Genomic DNA, 17330 nt, shown 5'->3' with positions numbered 1-17330 from the left:
TGATAACTAGAATCTATTTAGAACTCAGGAAAATCAGCAAGAAAAAAATCAAACAACCCTATCAAAAAGTGGGCAAAGGACATGAATAGAAATTTTTCAAAAGAAGACAGAAGTATGGCCAAAAAACATGAAAAAATGCTCAACATCTCTCATCATCAGGGAAATGCAAATCAAAACCACAATGAGATATCACTTATCTCCAATGAGAATGGCCTTTATCAAAAAGTCCCATAAAAATAAATCTTGGTGCGGATGCGGAGAGACAGCAACACTCATACACTGCTGGTGGGACCGCAAACTAGTGAAACCTCTGTGGAAAGCAATATGGAGATACCTTAAACAGATACCAGTAGACCTACCATTTGACCCAGCAATCTCATTATTGGGCATCTACCCAAAAGAACAAAAGACATTCTATAAAAAAGACATCTGCACGCTAATGTTTATAGCAGCACAATTCACAATTGCAAAGATGTGGAAACAACCCATGTGCCCATCAATACATGAGTGTATTAATAAAATGTGGTATATGTATACCATGGAGTACTACTCAGCTATAAGAAATAATGGTGATCTAGCACCTCTTGTATTTTCCTGGATGGAGCTGGAACCCATTCTACTAAGTGAAGTATCCCAAGAATGGAAAAATAAGCACCACATGTACTCAACATCAAATTGGTTTCACTGATCATCACCTAAGAGCACATTTAGGAATAACATTAATCAGGTGTCTGGCAGATGTGGGGGGGGAGGGGATGGGTGTATACATACCTAGTGAGTGCGATGCGCACCATCAGGGGATGGACACACTTGAAGCTCTGATTCAGGGGGTGGGGGGGTGGGGGGGAGAGAAATATACGTAACCTAAACTTTTGTTCCCCCACAATATGCTGAAATAAAAAAAAAAAGAAAAAAAAGTGTGTGTGTGTATATATATATATGTATATAAAATATTCTGTTGTTTCTGTTTCTCTGGAGAACCCTGACTAATACAGCCATTAATTCAATCCAATATTTTTTAAGTGCTATTGGGTATCTTAGAAGATTGGTCAGAGAGAAACCTGGTAAGTGTCATTTTGCCTATGCTTTGAATAAGGCTCATACTGCTGTGATTTTCTTTTTAATAAAGAAAAATCTTTTTGCTAGATGCATATTCAAAGACAATATTTGAGAAACTATTAACAGCATACAAGGACTGTCCAGAAAGTATCAAACCATTGCTAATATAATAAGAACATACTACATGGCTGGATACTTTCCGGACAGCGCTTGTATAACAGAGTCCGCTCCATTTTCCTTGTATCTACAGCCCTTGTCAGCAGTGAGTAGAATGGTCTTTCCCAGCTCTCCCTCCACCACCTTGCTACTTCAGATGTGATCCTTGCACGGCTCCTGCGTCAGCAGAACTCTGGTAATCAAAGAGCTACAGGGCCCTTCATTGTGAAGACTAGGAGAAAATGATAGCAGAAGTCTATCTCACCACTGCTCTTAAATGTGCCACCTCCTGACTCCCAGTGCCCAGAACTCACATTTAAAGTATCTTTAGGTGTATTTCATTTCATCAGGAGTCTTCATCTGTGATATTAGTTTAGATGCATTGGTAAAACTGAAATTATGTGAAATTGTAATATTTTGCTTCTTGTATCAACTTTTCTCTTTAGGACCAAATTCTAAAAGCCTTCCTTTTGGTGGGTAAAGGGGATTTCAAGATAATTATTTTGAGATATAAACGTGAGAGAGCGCACTTAGCTGAGTACTACATCCTAAGAAATCAAATCCTTGATTTCTGGTAACTAAAATTCATACTTCTCTTGCACTCTTTTGTCCCCATTCTGCCTTATGTTTCTTTTTAACACTACTTGCTCTTTGACATTACATAGTTTATTTATTTTTTGATGAACTTCTATTTCCTGTACTATAACTTAAGGTTTATGGTAAAAGAGATTTTCCTTTTTTTCTGCTCAAATTCCAAATACTACAACAGATGATCAATAAAAAGTTCTTCAATATTTATGAATGGAGGAATTAATTGATAAATGATGCATTGGATATTTTGAAATAATTTTTTTCTTCTGTGAACAAACCTGATTTCCAAATGTGTATCTCCTCAGTCAGCATTAAAGAAGACTCTTTTTACATTTCTATTCAGATTAAACTAAGTATTTTATCTTATATCAAGAAAACCCTAAAGATTCCAAGAGACACCTAGCCTTGATAAATAACTTCAGCAAAATCTTGGGTTACAAAATCAATGTAAACAAATCAGTAGAATTCCTATATTCCAGTAACTATCAAGCTGAGAGTCAAATCAAAGACTCAATACCATTCATAATTGCTACAAAGAAAATAAAATACCTAGAAGTATACTGAACCAAGAAGGTGAAAGATCTCTACAAAAATAACTATGAAACATTGAGTAAAGAAATCCAGATGATATAAACAAGTGGAAAATCATATCATGGTCAAGGTTAGATAGAATCAACATTGTTAAAATGTCCATACGACCCAAAGTGATTTACAGATTAAATGCAACCCCTATCAAAATTATATTCCACATCATATTTCACAAATCTAGAAAAAAATAATTTTATGCTTTGTGAGGAGCCAGAAAAGAATATGAATAGCCAAAGTAATTTTAAGCAAAAGGAATAAATCAGGAGACATCACATTACCAGATTTCAAACTATACTAGAAGGCCATAGTAACCAACACAGCATGGTATTGGCACAAAAATAGAGACATAGACCAATGGAAAAGAACAGAAAACCCAGATATAAAACCATCCACATACAGCCAACTGATCTTTGACAAAGTAGACAACAATATTCACTGGGGAAAGAATCTCTATTCAGTAAATGGTGCTAGGAAAATTGGGTAGCCACATGTAGAAGAATGAAATAGGATCCATATCTCTCACCACTCACAAAAATTAATTCAAGATGGATAGAAGAATTAAAACTAAGACATGAAACCATAAGAATTTGAGAAGAAAATGTTGTAAAACTTTTCTAGATACTGGCCTAGGCAAAGAATTTATGAAGAGGATCCCAAGGACAATCACAGCAATAACAAAAATAAATAAATGGGGCTTGTTTAAATTAAAAAGCTTCTGTACATCCAAAGAAATAATTAACAGAGCAAATAGACAACTTACAGAATGGGAGAAAATATTTGCAAGCTATATATCCAATAAAGGACTAATAACCAGAATCTGCAAATAACTCAAGCAAATCAGCAAGAAATGCCAAACAGCCCCATCAAAAGTGGACAAAAGACATGAACAGACGCTTCTCAAAAGAAGGTAGACAAATGACCAGTAAACATGAAAAAATGCTCAATGTCACTGAACATCCAGGAAATGCAAATCAAAACCACAATGAGATATCACCTTGCCCCAGTCAGAATGGCTTTTATTAAAAAGTCCAAAAACAATAGATGCTGGCATGGATGCAGAAAGGAACACTTATACACTGTTAGTGGGACTGCAAATTAGTACAACCTCTATGGAAAACAGTATGGAGATTCCTCAAAGAACTAAAAATAACCTACCCTTTGATTCAGCAATCCCACTACTGGATATTTACCAGTGATGAGCTATGATCATGCCACTGCACTCCACCCTGAGCGACAAAGCAAGATCCTGTCTCAAAAGAAAAAAAAGTGGTATCACTGACCATCTTCCTTCCACATTCAGTCTTTTCTGCTTCATAAATAGTCCCAGCCCTCTTATAATGCACCATCATTCATAATCTCAGCAATGAGCAAAGGATAGTATGCTCAGTAAAATGGGTTAGATACAAAGATGTATAACATGTGGTTCCTGACCTTAAGAGATTAAAATTTGCATTTTATTTCAAAAACATTAACATATTCATATTGTATATAATAGCAAAAGACGCACATAATTTTATTTACCTTAAAACTATGACATAATTAGAAATCATTCTTAATACATAGCTTGTCAAACCATTTCTGATCCCTGTAACATTATCCCAAAGTGTTGAAGTTCAGATGGGGGTTCCTTTAAAATCAGTGTGGAATTTCTGTTCTAGGTCATACCATGTGTGACTTACCACTGTTAATATATGAATAATCTCAGGCTTTTGCTTCTCTCTACTTGTGAAAAAGAAGATAATTTTACCCTGTTAAGTTTCTTCCCATTCCTTAATTTCTGAAAAAAATACTGACTTCCAGCCTAATTATTTTTGAGTTTTGTTGGTGTCATTGTTTCTTTCCTTTGTTTGCTTGCTTTTGTTGTTTTGTTTTTGCTTTGTGGGATTTAAAACTTGGACCAAAGAAGGATGAGTAGAGGAAGGAGTGAGATGGGCTGGGAATTGAAGACCAAGAATTGGAAAACAGGTGACTCAAAGGAAAATGGAAGAAAAAATGTTTTTAAAGATATTGCTTCAGTCAATTGCTTCACAGTGTTTGAGAAATATGCACAATAACCCTGGAGTATCTTTAAATTTGTGTGTGGGTAGTGTTTCCTTGGTCAATACATTGCTCTGAGTTTAGATCATGTCCATGGGATTATATAACAATTAGCACATTTATTCTTCCTTTCCATAAATACTTATCCAATGTTTATTCTGTGCCAGGCATTGTCTAAGCGTATGTTTAGTTAGTGTCAAAAACCAAGTGAAAGCCTCAGCCAACATGGAGCTTACACTTTGGGTATAGAAGAAAACAAGTGGTCAGGAAAGAATACTTACACAAAAGTAGCTACCTCAGGGATGTGGCAAAAGAATAGTCAAGAATATTCCAGGTAGAAAGACCTCTTAACACAAAGGACCTCAGGCTAGATCATGCTCGGTACATTAAAGCCCTAGCAAGCAGGCCAGTTCAGACAGCAGAGTTATGGAGTATAAGTAGAATGTGCTTAAACTGAGGTAAATGAAATAGGAGAGACATATTACATAGAACTTTGTGAGTCACAAGAAAAGAAACAGGGTTGGTTTGCATGTTTGTTTGTTTGGATGGTTGTTTTCTAGAAGTCATAAAAAACCTTTAGAATTTCAGGGATGCCTCTTACAAGACAGTAAAATTTGAGTCAAGGCCAGAATGATAAGGTTGCACACTCATAAAGAAAATTCCAGGAAAATATCTTGACTTAGAAACAGTCTACATTTGTTGAAAGTCACACACACAAAAAAAATCTATATGGCCTGGACCTTATTGGCATCGAAGGGAAGAGGAATCATATAAAAGGAATAAACACAAGAGGCAAAAATCATTGGAAGGTCCTCAACATGGTAATTGGCTTTTATTATAAATTATTAGTTGAAGGGTAGCACACAGACAGAAAAGTGTGCAGATCATGTGTGAAGACTGAATAAAAGGAACACCTGTGGAACTACCACAGAGACTATCAAACAAACAAAAGCATGACATTAATATTGATAATCTTCCAGAGGTCTGTACATGCCCCAGCCCAGTGTCCTCCTCCCCCCCAGGTAAACACTATCCTTATTTCTAATGTCATAGGATGGTCTTCCATATTTTAAGCATAATATTAAGTGTGATCTCACAGTATATGCTATTTCATATCTGGATTTTTCTCCCAATATTTCTGGCTTCTTTTTGTTCATTTTTTTGTGAAGATCACACATTTTGTGGTTATACTAGCATCATTGATTTTCATTGCTGTATAGACAGTCCTCAGTTTACAATGATGGTTCAACTTATGATTTTTTTTACTTTATCATGGTGCAAAAGTTATACACATTGAGTAGAAACCCTGTGTTGAACTTCGAATTTTGATCTTTTTCCTGAGCTCGCCATATGCAGTAGGATATGCTTGCATGATGTTGGGCAGTGGCAGCCAGCTGAAGCTCCCAGTCAAGCATATGATCAAGAGGATGAACAACCCACAGTCTGTAGCGTACTATTTGCCAATGTTTTTGGATATTATTTTGCCCAACCATAGGCTAATGTAAGTGTTCTGAGCATGTTTAGGGTAGGCCAGGCTAAGCTATGATGTTTGGTAGGTTAGATATCTTAAACTTATTTTTGACTTAACGATATTTTCAACTTACAAGGCTTTATTGGGATATAGTCACTGAGAAGCATCTGTGTAATATACCATTGAATGAATATATCACAAAGTATCTATGCATTCTAATGTTGAAGGACATTTGCATTGTCTTAAGTTTTTGGCCATTACTAATAATGCTACCAGGATCATTTGTGTACATGTTAGCCTTTTTATGTGCAGATATATGTTGGGTATATACCTTGGAGTGAAACTGCTGAGTGATAGGGAATACATATATTCAGCAGAGAAGATACAGAAAATAGCTATCAAAAATGTTTGTATCATTTTATTTACCCAAAAGTAGTGTATGAAAGTTTTCATTCTCCACATCATCCCAACAGTAAATATCATCAATCTTTTAAAATTTAACCATGCTGGATGTTTGCCAGTATCACAGTGTGGTTTAATTTTCATTGCCTTAAAAAATGTACTGGTCATTCTGGCTATTCTCTTTTATGAAATGCCTGTTCAAGTTCTCTTGCCCTGCACTCACTTTGGCAGCATATATACTGAAATTAGATGATACAGAGAAGATTAGAATGGCCTTTACTCAAAGAATAAACTCAAATTCTTGAAACATTACATATAAAAATAAGTTCTCTTGCACATTTTTGGAGTAGGGAAAGGGCATTGAATGTTTTTCTCTTATTAATTTGAGTGAGTTCATTTTATACACTCTGGATGTCAGCATTTTAGATAAAGTAACTACAAATTTTTTGGAAGTTTCATCATTTTATATTTAGAAAAACAATTCACCTGCAGTTGCTTTTGTGTGTGCTTTGATATAAGAGTCAAATTCACTCCTCCCCCATTGGTATATCCAATTAGCCCACAATTGGCCCAAAGTAATTTGTTGAAAAATTGCTCTCACTACTCTCCCATGACTTATTTTACTTAATTTAATTTAATGTCCTCTTTTCTGCAATGTATAAAATGGTTGGTAGGGCACCAAGAATGGGGAAATGGGAAAATATTGGGTAAGTTAGGGCAACAGCAAAGATTTGAATCTATAGTTTTAACAGTGGAGATGGAGACAGTGAGATTCCAAAAATGTTTTGGAGGTTGATGGCTTCTTAACATATTGAATATGGGATTCTGAAGGAAAGAGACAAATCAAGGATGACACTTATTTTTGGGATTGAGTAACTGAGAGTCCTGTGTGCCATTTGTGAGTTGGGGAATGTGAACAATGTTTCACGTGGATTTTAGCTTCATATTATGGGAATCTTGTTAAAGCTTTTCTACAGAGAAAGAAGATTATGATTTGCAAAACTTCTAAAATTTACTGATACTTTTAAACATCTAAATTGAAACCAATTACCTCTGTTTTTCCAGGAAAAATTGAGTTTTCCAGAAATTTTTAAAGCATTTGATTGCATAGGTAGTATAGTGATATACCATAGTACTTAGGAAACCTCATCAGATGCATTTTTAATAATGTAGACAATACTAAATGTTAAGTAAATGTTATTATTTAAGAATTCTATGCTTTCCACAGATCATTTTATGTTATTTGAATCTACATAATTGAATTACTATAAAGAAAAATTATGTGCATAATATTTGGGGTAATTATTTTCATTCATTCAATACATTGCTAAAAGTCACATGGAATTATACACAGATTTTCTTAAATATCTCTGTCTGTATTTAATATTATTTTTCATTTTTATTGTTGTTTCTAATTTAATTGCATTTGTGTACATACGCACAAGTGTTTAAAAAAATCGCTTGAGAAAAATCCTAGAAATTTGAATATTGTTCTCTTTTATTTTGATTATAAAGCGCTTTCCAGTCATGATAATTGACCTTTACTCCTAAAATTCATCCCTGAGATGGTAAATTGGGTCATTCATGTAAGAGTAGCTGTTTAAGTTAAGTATGCCTTTAAGTCTACATTTCTAAATCGCAGCCTGAGTTAAAGGTGCTTTGGAGGAATAAAAAACTATTTCCTCAAAAAAAAAGAGATGAAGTCACTTTGACCATTTTAGTACTTGAGAAAGTAAAAAGCACAAAAATTTTTGGCTCTATGCAACAAAAGCAGAAAATTTCCTTCCATAGAAAGCTTTTAAAATAAATGACTTGGAAAGTAAAGTTCCATCTGTTAACTCATCCTTTACCGTGGTGTATAAAATAGAAGGAATAATATAAGACGAACTATGTTTATAATTCAAGAAAAATAAAAAGGAAGGAAACATGCATTTCATATTTCAAAAAACTGTGAATACAAAAAGATGACCACTATATATAAAGTTGGTGCTCTTTTGGAGAAATCTAATCAAAGAAAGTAGTAATCTAGTCTCTTTAAAAAGAGATCATTAATTATTGTATACTTTGATCACTTTGCCGTTCATATACTGAAGTAAAATGATTCTAAGCTAAAACATTCTAGAGATAGTAAAGGTAGGATGAATAACAAATAATATTTTCTTTTCAAATTATGGAAGCTCTTTCTATCCAATAATATGGAAACTAACTAAAGATATCTTTGTAGCCATTGGTTTGTTTTCTATTTTGACATTTATTTAATTATTTTTTCTTTGATTCACTCAAGTTCATTTATTTATTTATTTCTACTATTTTTTTTAAATGAAACAGAAACTTAAAATTTCTCAGGCTCAATATTTTCTCATTGCAGAGTGTTAAACATGTGAAGCATATAGACCAAGGATTAACAGAATAATTGGAGCATCAAAATTATGAATATGAATATTTTCCCTTAAACTACCAGAGAAGAGTGATACATGCATTCAGTGAACAATTTGCTTTTTAGTTCAGGATAACTGATGATAATACAAATACTTCTATTGTGGGTGGGCATGTCAAAATGTTCCAGCTTTCCATAGACATATATTTGTTTTATAGAACTAATATAATATTAAAGTATAGGCTCAATTCATGATTAGTGTTAATATATGGCCATCATCCCCATTTTTACAAATATTGATTTGACTTGGTAACTCACTCATATAAATGAATTTAACACCCTAACTCTTCTAGGGCAAACATGGCTTCAAGACAGGTGGTCAATTTGGTAACTACATGAAGTCCTTATTCCTATTTCAAAGAGATTGTGGTACTTTTTCTTGTAAAGTTTGAATATACTTTTCTTTCTTCCTCCACAAAAGCCTTTGTCAATATGAGTTGGCAGACAAGATGAAAGTATGTGCTCTTCCAGAAGCAGTGTCTCAAAAGTCTTTATCTCAAATGACTGCACAATTCTTTTTTTTTTTATTTCAGCTTATTATGGGGGTACAAAAGTTCAGGTTATATATATTGCCCATGCCCCCCATCCCCCCGAGTCAGAGCTTCAAGTGTGTCCATTCCCAAGACAATGCACATCACACTCATCATGTAGGTATACACCCATCCCCTCCCCCACCACATCTGCCTGACACCCAATTAGTGTTATTCCCAAATGTGCACTTAGGTGATGATCAGGGAAACCAATTTGATGGTGAGTACATGTGGTGTTTATTTTTCCATTCTTGGAATACTTCACTTAATAGAATGGGTTCCAACTCTCTCCAGGAGAACAAAAGAGATTCTATATCACCGTTATTTCTTATAGCTGAATAATACTCCATGGCATACATATACCGAATTTTACTAATACACTTATGAATTGATGGGCATTTGGGTTGTTTCCACATCTTTGCAATTGTGAATTGTGCTGCTATAAACATTTGGGGGCAGGTATCTTTGTCATAGAATGTCTTTTGTTCTTTTGGATAGATACCCAATAATGGAATTGCTGGATTGAATGGTAGATCTACTTGAATCTGTTTAAGGTATCTCCATATTGCTTTCCACAGGGGTTGCACTAGTTTGCAGTCCCACCAGCAGTGTATGAGTGTTCCTGTCTCTTGGCATCCATGCCAACATTTATTGTTATGGGACTTTTTGATAAAGGCCATTCTCACTGGAGATAAGTGATATCTCATTGTGGTTTTGATTTGCATTTCCCTGATGATTAGGGCTGTTGAGCATTTTTTCATATGTTTGTTAGCCATTCTTATATCTTCTTTTGAAAAATTTCTATTCATGTCCTTTGCCCACTTTTTGATAGGGTTGTTTGATTTTTTCTTACTGATTTTCCTGAGTTCTAAATAGATTCTTGTTATCAGTCCTTTATCTGATGTGCAGTATTCGAAAATTTTTTCCCATTCTGTAGGTTGTCTGTTTACTCTGGTGACTGTTTCTTTGGCTGTGCAGAAGCTTTTTAATTTTCTTGTCTCTCCAGAAATTCTTTCTCTGGCTGTTTTCTCTTAATCATCAGGAAGATCTTAATTTCTTCTCTTTCTCCTTCATCACCACAGTACTAACTTAGTCATTTGCAACAATCTGGAAGGAACTGGAGACCATTATCCTACATGAAGTATCTAAAGAATGGAAAAACAAACACCACATGTTCTCACTATTAAATTGGAACTAATTGATAAGCACATGTGCATAAAGGGAAGTTAAACTCAGTGGAAATCAAGCAGGGTGAGGGGCGAGGAGGGATTAAATGTAAACTTTCCTAACGGGCACAATGAACACTATCTTGATGACAGAAACACTTATTAATATAACCATGACTCAAGCGTTATAAAAGCTATCCATGTAACCAAAATGATTTGTATCCCTGTAACACCTTAAAATTTAAAAAAAAGATAAAGAAAAAAGAATTCTTGCTTATGGTTAATGTCTCTTTTGAGACAATTAGAGAGGAAAGAACAAGCTTATTCTATAACAATATGAAACACTTCCCTATATTGTCCTATTTCTAAGGGAGAAACCGCTCGCTCTCACTTAAAGTGAAAATAAACATTTTTATCATAACAACACAAAGCAACACAAAAACAACATTAGTCGCCAAGGTTCAGTTTCATAGTGCTCAAAATACAAATATAATAAGCCTTTTCTTGAAGATGCATAGCATGTGATTTTCACTGCACAGGAAGCTCTCAAACCTACATCTTCCTTCTCTCATTTGTATAAGCATAGACTTTATTACAGAGTTTCCAGTTTCAGATAAATATCTACATGAGAGTGTTTTGCAAAAACAACATTTTGAGTTAAATATTACAAGAATTTAACAACATTTTCAGTTAAATATTACAAGAATTTTTAACAAAGATTTAAACAAATTAGCAGGTATTCTTTGTATTTTTGGTAGACTGTATTTTCAGAATTGCTTTTGTTTTATAATATAATCTAAATATATATTCTAGGGATACCAATGCTTATGTATCATTTTTGGTATTGCCTAAAAATTGAGGTCAGAACCACATTCTAGGAAAGAGTGGTTTTGGTCAATTAAATGGCTCTATAATAAACTTCAAGTCATGTCTAATTCATTAGTGTTCAAATGATCCTGCAAAATACATATACCTCTCAATTTATCAGAATTTTTATTATACTTACTAAAATGTTTTTAAAAATGTGAGTCACTCAAAACACAAGTGATGATGGCTTTAAAATGCATTAGGTAAGCTTTTGCATTGTAGTTACCACTATACTTTTTATTTACCTGAATTTACTATTAAAATCAATTTTGAATTTGTTAAATATACATTAAATGTTGCAGGCAGACATAAAGTCCGGAAGTTCATGGAAGAAGCTATCCCAGAATTAAGACAGGCTAAAATAGATCATTGCAGCCAAATTCTCTCATGGATAATTAAGAATGGACAGGATGTAAAGTACACAGTAAAGAAAATCTATATAAGAAGTTGTTTCCATTTGAATTAGTTGTTTTCTCTCCTAATGGAAGGGAATAATGATGAAGACAGTAGTGATAATGGTAATAATTATACTACTAATGACGATTACCATTGAATTGAATGATTACTATGTGCCAGGTTCTAAGTAACCCATTTATCTCTTAGTTCTCTATATGTATATGTTATAATCCCCAATTAAGATGAGAGAAATTCATTCTTAGGAATATTCAGACATATTCTCCTTAGGTAATACATTTAGTATACAGCAGAGCTTGGTAGGATTCATACATGGGTTTCTCTCAGTCCAGAGCTCATACTTTTAGTGACCATACAGTAGTAAGTGATGCTAAAATCCAGGATTCTTTTGACAGCTTTTTGGTGATTTTTGTTATTGTTGTTTGTGATCGTTTCTCTGTGGATAATACCACAGTAATAGTGGTACATCTCTAGCAAAAAAGGACTCATGTTTTAAAGTATTTTTTCAGTTACCTCAATGAGATGATGTTTATAAAGATTCCTTATTTTATTTTAGTCTTTCAAGAAGATAGCAATCAAAAATATTTCATAATATCCATATTGATATTTAATCCATTCTCCTCATATTCACTTATGAGTAGAGATGGGAATATAGGTCTGGAGTGGCAGATACAATTATTCCAATCAATCCTAACCTACATAGGAGTAACATAAATCTTAAATACACATTCTCTAGAGCCTGAATTTCTGTTGAAATTCTTAGAATTTGATCTATAGCTTGGTCTATAACTAGGATATCTGGCAATGTTCCACTCTTGGTTGCATTTATTTTTAAAATTGTGTGTTTTCCTAAACATACAATGACGTACTATTCATGTAATTACTACAGTTTAAATAGCTACTATGGCCTATTTCTGGTGCAGTAGGAGAGACCTTTCTAAAACATAAATGTGATTATATTAATCCTCAGCTTAAAATACTTTGATGATTTCCTACTGGTTGTAAAATACAATCCAAGAATTTTATTTTATTTTATTTTATTATTTTTTTCTTTATTATCTTTCCGATGATTCCAAACTGTTCTAAAATCCAAGAATTTTAGCATTGAATATGCATCCCTTGGATTAGTCAACAAATACCTGTTAATACCTACTGCATCAGCTGTCGTGGTTTAAGGAGCAAATATTTATTGATTTCACATAATAAGTCCAGAATGATGCTGTTGATAAGCTGATGTTATGGTTCATGACAACATGAGACACAATTCTAGGTGCTTTTCATCTTTCAACTCTGTGCAGTCCTTTGTCCCCATGCTTATCGCCGTCACGGTCACAAGACAACAGTACTTACCCAGGCTCATGCCTTTACAGTAGTCAAAAGGAAAAAAAGGAAAGTGAAGAAAAACCTGTGCCTATATTAGGGAAACAATATAGCAGACTATATTGAAGAATCAATATTATTTCATATTGGTCATTTGTCTATCTTATTTTGAAAAGCTTCTGTTCATGTCTTTTCCTCACTTTTTAATGAGATTGTTTGATTTTTTTCTTGCTGATTTGCTTGAGTTCTTTACAAATTCTGGCAATTAGCCCTTTATTGTATGTATAGCAAGAGAATATTTTCTCCCATTCTGTAGGTTGTCTATTTGCTCTATTGATTGTTTCCTTGGCTGTACAGAAGCTTTTTAATTTAATAAAGTCCCATTTATTTATTTTTGTTGTTGCTGTGATTGTCATTGGGGTCATCTTCATAAATTCTTTGCCTAGGCCAATATCTAGAAGAGTTTTTCCAACAATTTTCTAGAATTATTATGGTTTCATGTCTTAGGTTTAAGTCTTTTATCCATCTTGAATTAATTTTTGTGAGTGGGGAGTGATATAGGGGGGATCCTTTTTCAATCTTTTACATGTGACTACTCAATTTTCCCAGCACCATTTCCTGAATAGGGATTCTTTTTCCCCAGTGTATACTGCTGTCTGCTTTGTCAAAGATCAGATGGCAATATGTGAATGGTTTTATATCTAGGTTCTGTGTTTTGTTCCATTAGTCTATGTCTCTATTTTTGTGCTAATACCATGTTCTTTTGGTTACCAGAGTCTTGTAGTATAGTTTGAAGCCCTGTAAAATTACACCTCCAGATTTTTTCCTTTTGCTTAAGGCTCAATATCACCAATCATCAGGGAAATGCAAATCAAAACAACAATGAGATATCATCTAACCCAAGAGAGAATGGCTTTTATCAAAAAGCCCCAAAACAATAGATGCTGGAGTGGATGCAGAGAGACAGGAATGCTTATCCATTGTTAGTAGGACTGCAAACTCGTGCAGCCTCTATGGAAAATATTAATAATATGGAGATTCCTCAAAGAACTAGAAGTAGACCTACCATTTGATCCAGCAATCCCACTGCTGTGTATTTACGTAAAGGAAAAAAAAAGTCATTTTATCAAAAGGACACCTACCCTCAAATGTTGATAGCAGCACAATTCACTATTGCAAAGGTGTGGAATTAACCCAAGTGCCCATCAATTAATGAGTGAATTAATAAAATATGGTATACATATACCATGGAGTAATATTCCACCACAAAAAATGAATTAATACCTTTTGAAACAATTCGGATGGAACTGGAGACCATTACCCTAAGTGAAATATCTAAAGAATGGAAAAACAAACACCACATGTACTCACTATTAAATTGGAACTAACTGAACAGCAGTCAGATGCATAACAGGAAGGAAACTCAATGGAAATTAAACAGTTGGGAGGGGGAGGAGGGGATGAGTAAAATCATACCTAATGAGTATAATGTACACTAACTGGGTGATGGGTACACTTATAATTTTGTCTCAAGCAGTACAAAAGCAATCCATGTAGCCAAAACATGTGCACTCCTGTAAAATTCTGAAATTAAAAAAAGATTATTTCACTTGCCATCTCTACATATAAGGAGTCTGGAAAATACATTTTAGCTAGACACCCTGGGAACTAAAAAGTAATGATGTTCTATCTGTAATGAATATTAGGAAAACACACTGGGTTGGCATCTAGTAGTGCCTACCTGATAGCAAAAAACATGCTGACCATTGAGCTTCCAAATGATTACAACTACCTCTGCCTAGAGTATTTTCTAACCTGTCCCAATAATTGTATCTCTTGTCCTGCCTTGCCACTATATTTAGTCTGTACTTCAGTGTAACTGAACAACTAATTTCCTGAATGTTCCATATACTTTCCCTATTGTCTTGCCTTCACAATTGTTATAATTTGACTTACAATGCTGCCTTATTTATTTGTTTTTTTATTTATTTTTGAGATAAGGTCTTGCTCTGTCTCCTGGGCTAGAGTGCAGTGGCATCATCATAGCTCACTGCAACCTCAAATCCCTGTGCTCAAATGATCCTCCTGTTCAGCCTCTAAAACAGCTGGGACTATAGGTGTGTGCCATTATGCCTGGCTAACTTTTTAGTAGAGACAGGATCTCGCTCATGCTCAGGCTGGTGTTGAACTCCTGGCCTCAAGCCATCCTCCTGCCTCAGCCTCTCAGAGTGCTAGGATTACAGCATGAGCCACTGTACCCAGCCAGTGCCTTCTTCTTGATATGCCTGCTGAGCTTCTCCATTTCAAGCATCTTCTCTTCTTTCACACATTCTCATATTCTCTCTCTTAAATGCTCAATACAAATTCTATTCATCTGTATCACATTACACTGTGAACATTCATATATATTTATGTTCTTATGAGCAAGTGATTTATATTAATCATTGGAAATTTAGAATATATTCAATTTGTGGCCACAGGAAAGGATTGATAAAACTTGCTTTCAAATGTTTAAATATTAATAATATGTGACCCCCCCCAAAAAAAAAGTTATGTAAGGATGTACAATTCAGTGCTGGAGGTTTAATCTTAATGAAAAGAAAATCTTTTACTCGACTAAATTATTTACTCTTCAGTCATCATAGAATAGGTAAATAATGGAGATTTAAATATATAATCCTTTGGATGTTGTCACACATTGTCAATGATGATATGAATTAATTACCAAATTATGTTGTATAATTTTCTATATTTTGAATATATCACTTTATAAATAACATTAGTTTAACACTGTTTAACACTTTTATGCACTACCTTGCTTGATCTTAAAAACAATCATTTAAGGTAGATATGATAAACATCATTATACTTTTTTTATAGATTAGGAATGTGTGTGTTTCAGAGAAGTTCAGGGATGTGCCAAAGGCCACACAGTTACTTAGTGGCAAATTGGAAATTAAATGTAGATCATTTGATTCCAAATTCAATGTTTTGCTTATTATATAATTCTGACTCTTGTTATAAATATTTTAATTTTATTGTGAGATTTTTCTCTCCTGGGTGTTTTGTGTTCATATTTTTATTAATAATAAACATTTATAAATCAATAACAGTTGTTGAGTTATAATTATTTTTAAATGTTACATAAACCCTAAGCATTATGAACATATTATAATTTATTTTCTATAATTTATTTTCAATAAACTGTACTCAGTTCTTAGTACAGTAACCAACTTGTTCTGGTTTGCACAGGACTTTCCTTCTTTTAAAACCAAATGTCCATGTCCCAGAAAGTTCTCAGTCCTGAGCAAATTAGGACATTTGGTCACTGGTTGATATTGTGGGAAACATAAAATGTTAATTTAAGTCCTGCAGTCTTCGTTGTGAATTAGTTAGAATTACAAAATGCCTCACTCAGCAATTTAATAAGGAATCTTGAAAGAATGAGTACTCATTGACACAGTTTAACAAAGAGGCAACTAGTCATGTGTCATTAGACCCATAAAGTTCAACAAATCTTTATATTCTAGGAGTCGTATTTTAACATAAAATCAGTTAATTTTATGTATCTTCTGTATCAAAGTATCATTGAATTAGGTTTGCGTTTATATTTACTTACACAAAGAACAAAAAAGGTTTTCTATAATTTTGAAAGAATTGTTATAAGTACCATTGACTTTAAACCTGAGAATAAAGGTATTTGGATTTAAGAGTTTTTGAATGAAACAGTCTCTGTTCACTTAAAGGGTAAACTGTATTCAATACAGGAAATAAATTTTACTCATTATGTTGAAACAATAAAGCATCTTTGCTTCATTTATAGAGTAATTATTTTCATCATAATAATGCAAAAGGACAAGAAAGAATTATAAAATAAAGCTCAGAGATAAAAATAAAAATATCTTTCATTATAATAAATTGGACTGTAAACATTTTTAATAACACATACTGAAAAGGGGACTTCTACTTCTGGATAAGATGCAATAGGTCACATGAAACAGTGCTCCCTCTACAACATCTAGAAAAATAGTTTTCAAGGTGTCGAATAGCTGTGTAAGCCACAGGAATATAGTAAACTCAAATTCCAAAGAGGAGAAAACCCTACAGTAGAGATGGCCACCGTTTTCTTCTTGGATTCAGTGACTGATTTTGTAGGGAGGCTAGGTATCAGGCCTGACCCAGGAAGACCCCAAGAAGAAGTAGAAATCAGCAGAAGATTGGTAGTTGAATTGAGGTAAATTCTTGAATGACAGGTTGAAAACTACAGAACCCTCAAAGAGTTGTTTATACAT

The 17330-nt window shown here is 33.7% G+C and overlaps 1 non-coding gene across 1 annotated transcript; it reads left to right on the top strand.

Annotated features, from left to right (window-relative positions):
• Nucleotides 1–6519: 6519 nt before the first annotated feature.
• On the top strand, nucleotides 6520–6625 carry LOC138400420 (U6 spliceosomal RNA). The gene has a single exon (XR_011236306.1). It is a non-coding gene; the product is annotated as a U6 spliceosomal RNA (small nuclear RNA).
• The last annotated feature ends 10705 nt before the right edge of the window (nucleotides 6626–17330 follow it).

This window comes from Eulemur rufifrons, chromosome 19 (genome assembly GCF_041146395.1).
Source record: "Eulemur rufifrons isolate Redbay chromosome 19, OSU_ERuf_1, whole genome shotgun sequence".
NCBI lineage: Eukaryota > Metazoa > Chordata > Mammalia > Primates > Lemuridae > Eulemur > Eulemur rufifrons.
Note: the sequence above shows the minus strand (reverse complement) of the source record. Positions and strands in the feature narration are given on the sequence as shown.